Here is a 10,000-nt window from a genome sequence, read left to right on the forward strand (position 1 = left end):
TCCCTGTCTTTATTGAGATATTCATTCCATCACATTTCATTTAACTGCCCCACACTCCCTTTTTCTCCCACATCCTCTACCTATCCTATGGACCACGGCCTCTTGGATATTTGGGCATGCACTGCTGACATCCTTCCTGCATTCATAACATGCCTAAACTTTTCAACACCATCTATATAGGCAGCAACTCAGAGTGAAATCATAGTTTACCTGGGCTTCTTTTTTCCTTTTCTACTACACTCTTTAATCTGCCCCCTTGTTGGTCTCACACCCTCTGATTTCTACACTTCTAACTTCAAATATATTCCTCCTCCAGTTATATTACTACCTCAAGTGCAATAATCACACATCAGCATTTATCACTTTATCTTTCAATTGCTCTTCCATTGTTGTCTGTAGTTGTATAATTTTTAAATCCAATCCTTTCCTTTACACGTGCTGTTGTGAGATGAACTGTCCCTTATAGTAACCAACATTCTTAAGTCCACCCCCTTCCACCGCTCAAATTCTCCAGCCACATTAAACTACCTTATTCCCATTCTCCACCAAATTTCCCTCTCACTCTCTGGCGACATCTATCCCAGTCCCAGACTCACTCCCACCACACAAACCACAAACTCCCCTCCCACACTCCCTCAAACACTCAACTCTATTCACCTCACTACACTCAGTGCTCAAAGCCTTCAAAATAAAATCCCTAACCTCCATGCCTGGCTTACCCACAATCACCCTGACATTGTAGCCATCTCAGAGACGTGGCTTAAACCCTGCATAAAAGACAACAAATTTCTCCCACCTGGCTACTAAATGATTCACAATGATAGACTTAACAAGAAAGGTGGAGGCATAGCTATTATATATTCCTCTACCCATACAGTCACTCCATACATCAGTCATATCCCACACTTTGCCAAAGCTGAAATTGCCATTGCTCTAGTAAAAATCAATAATCACAAATCCATATGTATTGTCATCCTCTATATGCTCCCAGGCAACAATATCCCTATACTAGAAGATATCCTGTCCTGGCTTTCTTCTACCATTAAAAATGAAACCTACATCTTAGATGACATGAACATTAACTGGGCCAATATAAACTCTCAAACCCCATCTCAGATAATCAACCTCTTCAACTTCACCCAACTCATAAACTCTCCCACCAGACCCAACAAGGATGGGACCTCTGGCACCATCATTGATTGGATCTTAGCATCCAATCCCAACCTCATTTCAACTGCTGGAATCCTTCCAGGCCCAATCAGTGACCACTTACCTGTCTTTGCTGACCATCACCCATCTCCTCTTTAAAACCAACACCACTATCTTCAAACACGTAACCTCTCCCACTTCAAGCCCCAAACGTTTTCCGAATGTCTAAAACTTCCTGACTGGACCTCCCCCTAAGAACACTGCCACTAACTACTTCAATGAAACTTTCTTAAACCTACTCAACAACCATGCTTCTCTAAGAACCAAATGTGTCAAAGCTAAAGCCTCCCCCTGGCTATCAAAAGAAACTAAACTAATCATGCTCCAAAGAGACAAAACGTGGAAGCAGTACCAAAGAAACAAAAAATGTAACACCCTACTTGAAGTCAAACAACTCCGAGACATCATAAAAAAACGAATAATTAGAGACCGCAAAGCATACTACTCTAAACTTCAGTCTAAGTACTCTACCAACCCTCGAAAATTCTAGGACATAAGCTCCTCTCTCCTCCACAACTCCAATCTTACCGACCTCAAAACTGCCACCCAATTCAACTCCTTCTTTGTTGATTGTATAGCTAAATTATCCTCCTTTTTCCCCAACCCCCTCCCCAGCCCCAACTCCACCTGCCCCCCACACTTCCGGACTAAAAATTTCCTCCCTCTACTTTTAGCCTAAAATCCATCCCCACAGGTGCAATAAAAAACTTCTCCACCAACTAAAACCTTGCTGCAACATACCTGACAATCTACCATCAGCTTTCCTCAAAATAGCTGCAGATAGCATTGCCTTTCCCATCTCCATCTTAATAAACCAATCGATCCAAGAAGCCTACGTCCCTTCTATCTGGTGACATGCATACATCATCCCTCTACATAAAGGTGGTAAAAGCAATGACACCACCAATTTCAGGCCTATTGCCATCCTTTCCCCACTTTCTATAATCTTGGAAAAATGTATCCATTCACAACTATTGCCATATCTAACACATAACAATCTTCTCCCCCACTCAACATGGATTCTGCCCTGGCCACAGTACCATGACTTCCCTCCGTTCCTTCCTCAAGACCATTAACCAAGCACGCAACTCTGGCACTCTCATATCTACCCTGTTTCTCTATCTATCCAAAGCTTTTGATTCCATCTCCCATCCCATACTTCTATCTCAACTCTCCTCTCTCAGCCTCTCTGCCTCCACCGTATCCTGGTTCTCTAGCTACCTCTCTGAATGACAACAAGTCATGCAATGGAAATCATCAACCTCTCCCTTCCTACACACCCCCACTGGCATGCCCCAGGGTTCTGTTCTAGGTCCCCTACTCTTCAATATATTTATCAATAACTATCACCACACCATCCCTGAGTCATCACTAATCCAGTATGCAGATGATTCAACAATTATCTGCTCAGCTTATTCCCCACCGACCTGCTTCTAAATACCCATTTAGATTTCTCTAATACAGAAACCTGGATGCAAACAATCACCTGGCCCTGAACTCTAATAAAATCAAACTGATGATTTTCCCCTTCTATAAACTCCTCAATCAACAAAAACTCATTCTCTATACTCAGCCAGAACCATGTCCTCATTAAAAATTGTGTCAAATACTAAACTGCTCGGTGTTATCATTAATGAACACCTAAACTTTGACACTCATATTCAAACCACCATAAAAAAAAAAACCCCACCAAAAACTAGGACTCCTGTACAGACACAACCGCTATCTCACCCCTTCCAACAGAAAAACCCTTGCCTCCTCCTACCTTCTCCCCTGCCTTATGTATGGTGCTCCTCTACAAACTAATCTACAACTTGGCCTACAATCCAAATTCGAATCTTGCTACAATAAAATCAGCAAATTCGCTACCGACTCAAAAAACTCATCTCACCACTGCCACTCTCTCCATGCCCTGCAATGGCTCAAACTATCACATTACCTAAGCTTTATTAAACTTACCATTACCCACAAGCTCATCTTCAAACCTTCCTATTGTCCCTGTCTCGCTGCCAACCTAACCCCCTACATTCTTAACTGCTCACTCAGATCAGAAAACCAAAACTTCCTACTAATCTACAAATCGTCACGACCCCCTGGCCACCTCCTGCTATCTTGCTCCATATCTAAACTATGGAACTCTCTACCTCCCTCTCTGTGCAATACTCCTAACCACACCAGCTTCAAATCTCTCCTAGTCTCACATCTTCTTCAAAATGGGCATGCCCATGCAACTCTCCTACAAAAACTATTCTAACTCCCACCCCCTTCCACACCCAATTCTCATACCACTACATTGCCTACTACTGCTTTCCACTACCTACAAAGGACAGTCTCCTGCTGCACTGTGACTGACTGGGTTAGATCTCCTTTTATATCTAAAACTGTGATTTTATTACATATAATATGTACTATAACTGTGTACTTACAAAAACTTTCCACCACTGTTCTATTATCTGTATTTCCTTGCATGTATTATGCCTCATATATATTACACTGTATTCTCAGATTGATGTAACTAATCACACTGCTTTGTATATATTTGTAATTTACATGTTTATTTGTCATTGGAGCTTTTCTCCCCAGGTCTCCACTGAAAACGGGCTCTTCTTGGCCCAGTGGACATACCCGGTCATCAAACTGAAATAAAATAAATAAAGAAATAAATGTACAGTCCCCCTACCCATATTCTTAGCAAACCTTTCTTTATTCCTTGTAGCTGGACAAGGACTCTCATCCAGATACACTCTCCCCCCTCTGTCTGATTGCCCCCTATACCAAGAAGGTACATCAGCTCCTCAATCTCTTTTGTGATTTATTTCCCCTCTCCTTTATTAATCACAGTACATATACAAAAAACTATTAACATTCTAAGGGCATTTTCTTGACTAGTTCTTCTGTACCCATTTTAGCCTGTTTAGTTCTCGATCAATAAACGCTTCATATGTATACTTGCCTTTGGCCTCCTTTTCTTTTCAGCCTATAGTACTCCAATATGCTCTCTGCATTTCCCTGTCAGTAAGCTTGCCAAGAATATCGAGCTATATGACCTGCAAAACTATTATTAGCACACCATATATTTCATTGTATATGAATAACAAATTTAATAAATTAAACAATAATAATCTACTCAGAAGAAAAAAACAAAAAAAAACAAAGGAGAGGAGCGACTACAGACCCTGGGAACTATCACCCCATTAGCCTGCGTAGTTTGATATGCAAGGCTATGGAACGCATTATCATGGACCTAATAAACAAGGCTATAGGGAATCTCCAAACTCTGGATCCCACACAGTTTGGTTTTGTGAAATGGAAGATCATGCCTGCTCAACCTGGTTGACTTTTTTGAGTCAGTCACCAGAGCTGTGGATGAAGGCAAGGTGGTTCATACAGCCTACCTTGATCTGGCCAAGGCCTTTGATACCATTCCCCACTTAGGAATCATAGAAAAACTCACTAAACTAGGCATCAACCCCTATATCACTAGGTGGGTTGCAAACTGGCTCACAGATAGAACCCACAGTGTGAAAGTAGCTGACTCCAAGTCAGAATGCTGACCAGTCACGAGTGGAGTCCCACAGGGTTCGGTCCTGGGTCCTCTCCTGTTTGATATCTACTTCTCTGAAGTCCAGGCCAACATGAAGGGACTCTGGCTGACAAAGTCTGCAGACAATTGCAAGTTGGGAGCTATTATTAACTCCCCAAGTGATGTTGACATCCTACAGAAAGGCTTCATTAAGACCAACGACTGGTGTCAGAACCATGGCCTTAAGCTCAATGCCAAAAAATGTGTCGTCATCCCCTTTGGGAAAAATCCGGTTCCATGAATTACCACATTGATGGTAGTCCACTGAACACAAAAGGCATTATAAAAAATCTGGTAACACAGGTTGACAGCAAACTGTCTTTTGACCACCACGTTGCCACTGTGGTCAGAAAGTCTTTCTATGTGGCACATCTCATTACTAAGGGCTTTGCATCGAGGAAGAAAGAGGTCATTGTCTCCCTCTACTTTTCTCTTATTAGGCCAATCATAGAGTACAATGCCCCATTTGGCATGTACCTCACTAGACACCTGCAACAACTGGAGAGGCCACATAAGTACCTCACAAGGAGGATCCTAGGCCTTAAACACTTGTCCTATATGGACAGACTCAAAAAACTCCAACTATTCTCTGTCTCATATCGTCTACTTAGAGGCGATCTCTGCTTGACTTACAAAGCCATGTCTGACCCAGCTCTGTTAGAAATGCTACAGGTAAAGAAATCCCAATCCCTCCACACCACATGCTCCAGAGACCTCAACCTCATTACCACAATCAACAGAATATGTTGGAGGGACAGGTTCATAACCCAGAGACTGCCCATGCTATGGAATAAACTTCCCATACATGTCAAGCAGAGCACTTCACTGGCCCTCTTCAAGAGAAATCTTGATGAGTGGATAGGAAATAGAAAATTCACCCTGGAGATCACTCCAGTGGCTCTACTTGACAGAGGCACTGGGAACTAAGGTTGAGTGGCATGATGCCAGGGTAAACCTATAGGCTAGGCTTGTAAAGGCTCCAAGGCCATTAGTCTAGTACACACCTATGAACCTATGAACAAAAAGAGAAACAATAACTTTAGTAGTAGAACTGGCTCTAACATTTTTAATAAACACAAAGATGACCAGGAACGTTTTGATTGCCAAACCTGGTCATTATCCATGAAGCCAAAATATTGATGATCTATTTACTTTCCCTAACTTCTAAACAGGAACAATTATTTTTCCATTCAGCATGACCTCCATCCGACCCTCCGTTGGATTGTTCTTGCCTCTCTTGATTCCCCCTTTTTATAGTTTCTAACTATTAAAATCAGTTCAGCTCCAATTTTCCCTTTCCTCTCCAGAAAAGACCTCCTCTCCTCTGGGATCAACTGGTAGCACAGGAAAGAATAGAGAAAAGAAACACAGTTCTCAATAGTGGTTAGGTCAGTCACTTTCTTCTGCAACACTCCTTTCTCACTTGCACGTTAGTTATGTGAATACTAGCTCTGATTTGAACCTCCTTCCAACCACTGTATGCTGCAGCTCACAGACTCTGTTATCAGTACAGACACTCCAATCCTTCTCTTTCTGCTCTGCATTTGTTGTCCATCTAGGCATTTTCTTTCCTTGCCCCTTGCTCCCTCATGACTTCCTGGACTTTCTTCCTCTGTCTCTTGAATCAAATGCACCGCAACCATTTTCAATGTGCAGAATGCTTCAGTAGGGATCTGCCTCCCATGTTCATGTGCTTTCTCTGACCTCCCAGTCCTTGGACAATCTTACTAGAGCCCACCAAAATGTATGTGGCTGAAGCTGTTTGATCAACAGACACTATTTCCTGAGTTTTTTGTAAATAAGGTTTCTCATTTATTTCATTCTGTACTCCTAATGAAGCACATCTTCAGCCAACATCCCTTCTGGGCTGATGGTGTACATCTGAAGTGCCCATTTGAGCTCTCAGCATCCACTATTGCTATTTGCCACCCATAAGGTCCCTATAGTAAGTGACCATCTCGTCCAAGGACCTCTAGTCTTAAGCCCTGCCCTGCCAGCTTTTTCTCACAAGTGCTGTGTATAGCATTTTCCTCTGGTTATGTTCACCTTAAGAGCCACATTGCTGGGGAAAAGTTGTCTCTCTGCCTTTATATTGAGACTGTGTAGTCCTCTACAACTGTGACTGACTGTCCTTCTAACATTATTCAGTTTTTGCCATGAAGACGGCCTCACAATCCAGTCTTTAATATTGAAATTGTATGCAGTTTTACTAGAATGTACATCTCTCCTTCTCTCTCTCTGTCCTGTCCCTCACCTATTTTACTTATCCTGTGAGCCCAGTCTATCTGGTTGCCAAGGCCTGGTCCTCCTTTCACTAATAACATCACCCATTATTGAATATACTTTACCATGTCTGCACCCTAAAACTTTCATTTTGTACCAGTAATAATTTATACATATTGTTAATTTGTGACCTGTTCTCTGCATCTACTACTTTAACAGCTATAACTTCCATTGTACATGCCAACACTCAGGTGTAAGACCCCTAGATGGGATTCCATCTAGACTGCTTATAACTTCAAGTTCCTCATTCATTTTTTTTTTCTACTGGTAACCAACACTATTCACCAAATTCACTTCACCATTTGTTGTTAGTTTTGTCATCTTAGGCTCTCTCTTTTACAGTGTAATGCTTCAGTCTAGGTTGGAGCTCTCACCCAAGGTTACTATCCCCAAACCCTGTTTGTTTTTGACTTTCACATTTGTAGTTGCGTAACTTACAGTTATATATTGCATACATCTTACACTGGGTATTCTGAAAATCTGAAAATAGATTTTTAGTGTGTAGATCACACACAAATTTAATGGACAATTCAGTTAGCAAGATGTCTTCCATGCAGGGACACATTACCCTCTAACCTCTTGCCCTCTTTTACCTACTTAAAATTGCTCACTCATATCTGCATGTGTTTCCCTTTGCTCACTCATCAATTCTATAAATATATATTTCCCTGAAATTGCCCTGTTTCATTCTTACTTTCCATATTCTTCCCTCTTACCACTCTATCCATTTGTCTTAACCTTCTCAATATCTCCTTCCCCTTTGAACAATTATTTATCAACCCTTAATTTACCCTCACATCCTCACTACTCTACCAGTACTGCCTACCTATACCCTAAAGCTACCACTAGTCTGCCCATATATTTCAATGAGATATTCAATTCCTAGATCCTAGCCTTTCCTTTGCTCACTATCTTCCTTTTAATAAATTTACTAGAGACATCATTTCCACTCACACTATACTACTCCAGATTACTTACACTCTGGAATTCCTAGCATGTATATCCCTCATTTCATTGACACTGGAGTCCAATATACTTTTTTGCCACATACCATTGTCATGCCTCTCCCACAATTCCTTAAATTCCTCACACTGCCAACATATTTTCTTACCAACTTGTTGTCTGGGTTAGGATTTTGTCTGCTTATCCTTTGAGCAGCATGGCTCTCCTGAGCCTCTACACTCCCCAGTACCACAGATTCATGCAGCTTCTCCTGGGTTTAACCCCTTCAGGCTGGGGTTACTGTCTCAAGTGTTAGCTAGTGATGACAGTTGCTGTGTGAGGAGAACTAGCCTGGAAGCCACCATTGCTGCTCAGAGGATGGTTTGGCAAGTTTGTTCCCTATGTTGCCTGTCTGCATGCACCTGGGGAGCAGTCAGGACTTTAGCCCTCTAAACATTGGAGGGGCTGCACTCCCAGTACCTATGTAATTAGCCTGACCTGGTCATCACACCTCCAGCAGTAATTTTCTCTTATAATATTAGCTTTTTACGTCTAGCCATGGTTATGTACATACATTTTAACACACCCTGCTGTATGTCATAAAGTGGACTCATCGTCTTCAGAGTCCACTACATTTTTAACACCTATTCCCAAAAACTGTTCTTCTGAGATCACACCTTCTTAGCCAGTTTGTAACTCAGCCATGCTTTAACTACTGCCATCCTCCTCTGCACGTCTACTCGTCAACCAGGGAACCACATGCATCCTCCTCCCCAGTTCTTCTGCACTTGTCTCCATGTTGTCCGACTGCATTATGTTTAACTTGTGCAAGCTGTGGATACACGAATGATTATAACTTATCTTCAGGGTGAAGAATGTAATATGTGTCCAGTACACTTCTCTACTGAACTGACAGCTCAGTAGAAGTTGCAAAAACGTATACACACTTCTTTAGAAAAGTGATCTTTACTTTTACTGGAAAGTTGGCAACACCAAGAACCCTTGCACTGATTATAGCAATATAGTTCAACAAGTTCAGCACTAGCTGCATAGAAATCCTTGAGGAAGGAATTGCAGTCTTGGGTGCAGCATGTGTCAGAAAATCCAACTATAATTTCCTGATAGTTTGACAAAGAACCATCAAAAGGTAATTGAATTATGGCTTCTGATTAATAGTCATAGAATGCAAGTTTTTATAGGTACTTTATAGTTGCAGTTTGTCATTTAATTTTACTCTCTTTATTAATGTCTATTCAAAGTACATAATGCAGTGTTTTTCCAGAAAATAAGGCAAACATTTGTAATAAATCAAAACAGTTGCTGACATTTATTGCAACTTAAGCATGTAATTGGCTGTGAGCAAAAATATTTGTATCTCCTCTCTTTATGAATAGTTGCAGACAATGCTGAAAACAAGGAGATGTTTTTCTGGCTCTGGTTCCATTTGTTTGAACTTGTATGTTTTGACAGAATCAAAAAGCTCTGCATATTAGCCATGGTGTTTTATTGTTTTTTTTTTCTTTTTTGATAAATGGATTAATGTACATCATCATCCTAACAAGGGTAAGTTAACCTGCTGATATTGCCCAGTTAAAAAAAAGAAAAAACAAGTCTCCTTCTTCAAGGCAGTATATAAAGCTGTGGTGAAGCAGGGACTAGAAAAAGCAAACTATATAACCACAGTATTTAAAATGCATCCCTGTTTTTAGTCTTTGTCCCCCAATTATTTTATGCCTGTCCAAATTTCCTGTGCGGTTGAGAAGTATGGCTGCCACATTTTAAGACTGCAGAAAGTGGCTTTTCAGTTTAATCAGAAAAAAAATTAAAAAAAAAAAGATAAAAATAAAAAACTAACTAAACATGGCAATAGCAATTACAAGAGCTTGCAGTTTTGCTTAGTCCCTTGCTAAGCTCATTTTAAAAAATAAACATTTAGAAATGGGGAAAAATAAAGTGAAAATGCAATTCTGAGAGAGAAAAAGT

This window comes from Protopterus annectens, chromosome 3.part0, assembly GCF_019279795.1.
Source record: "Protopterus annectens isolate FY-2018-M chromosome 3.part0, PAN1.0, whole genome shotgun sequence".
Taxonomy (NCBI): Eukaryota; Metazoa; Chordata; order Ceratodontiformes; family Protopteridae; genus Protopterus; species Protopterus annectens.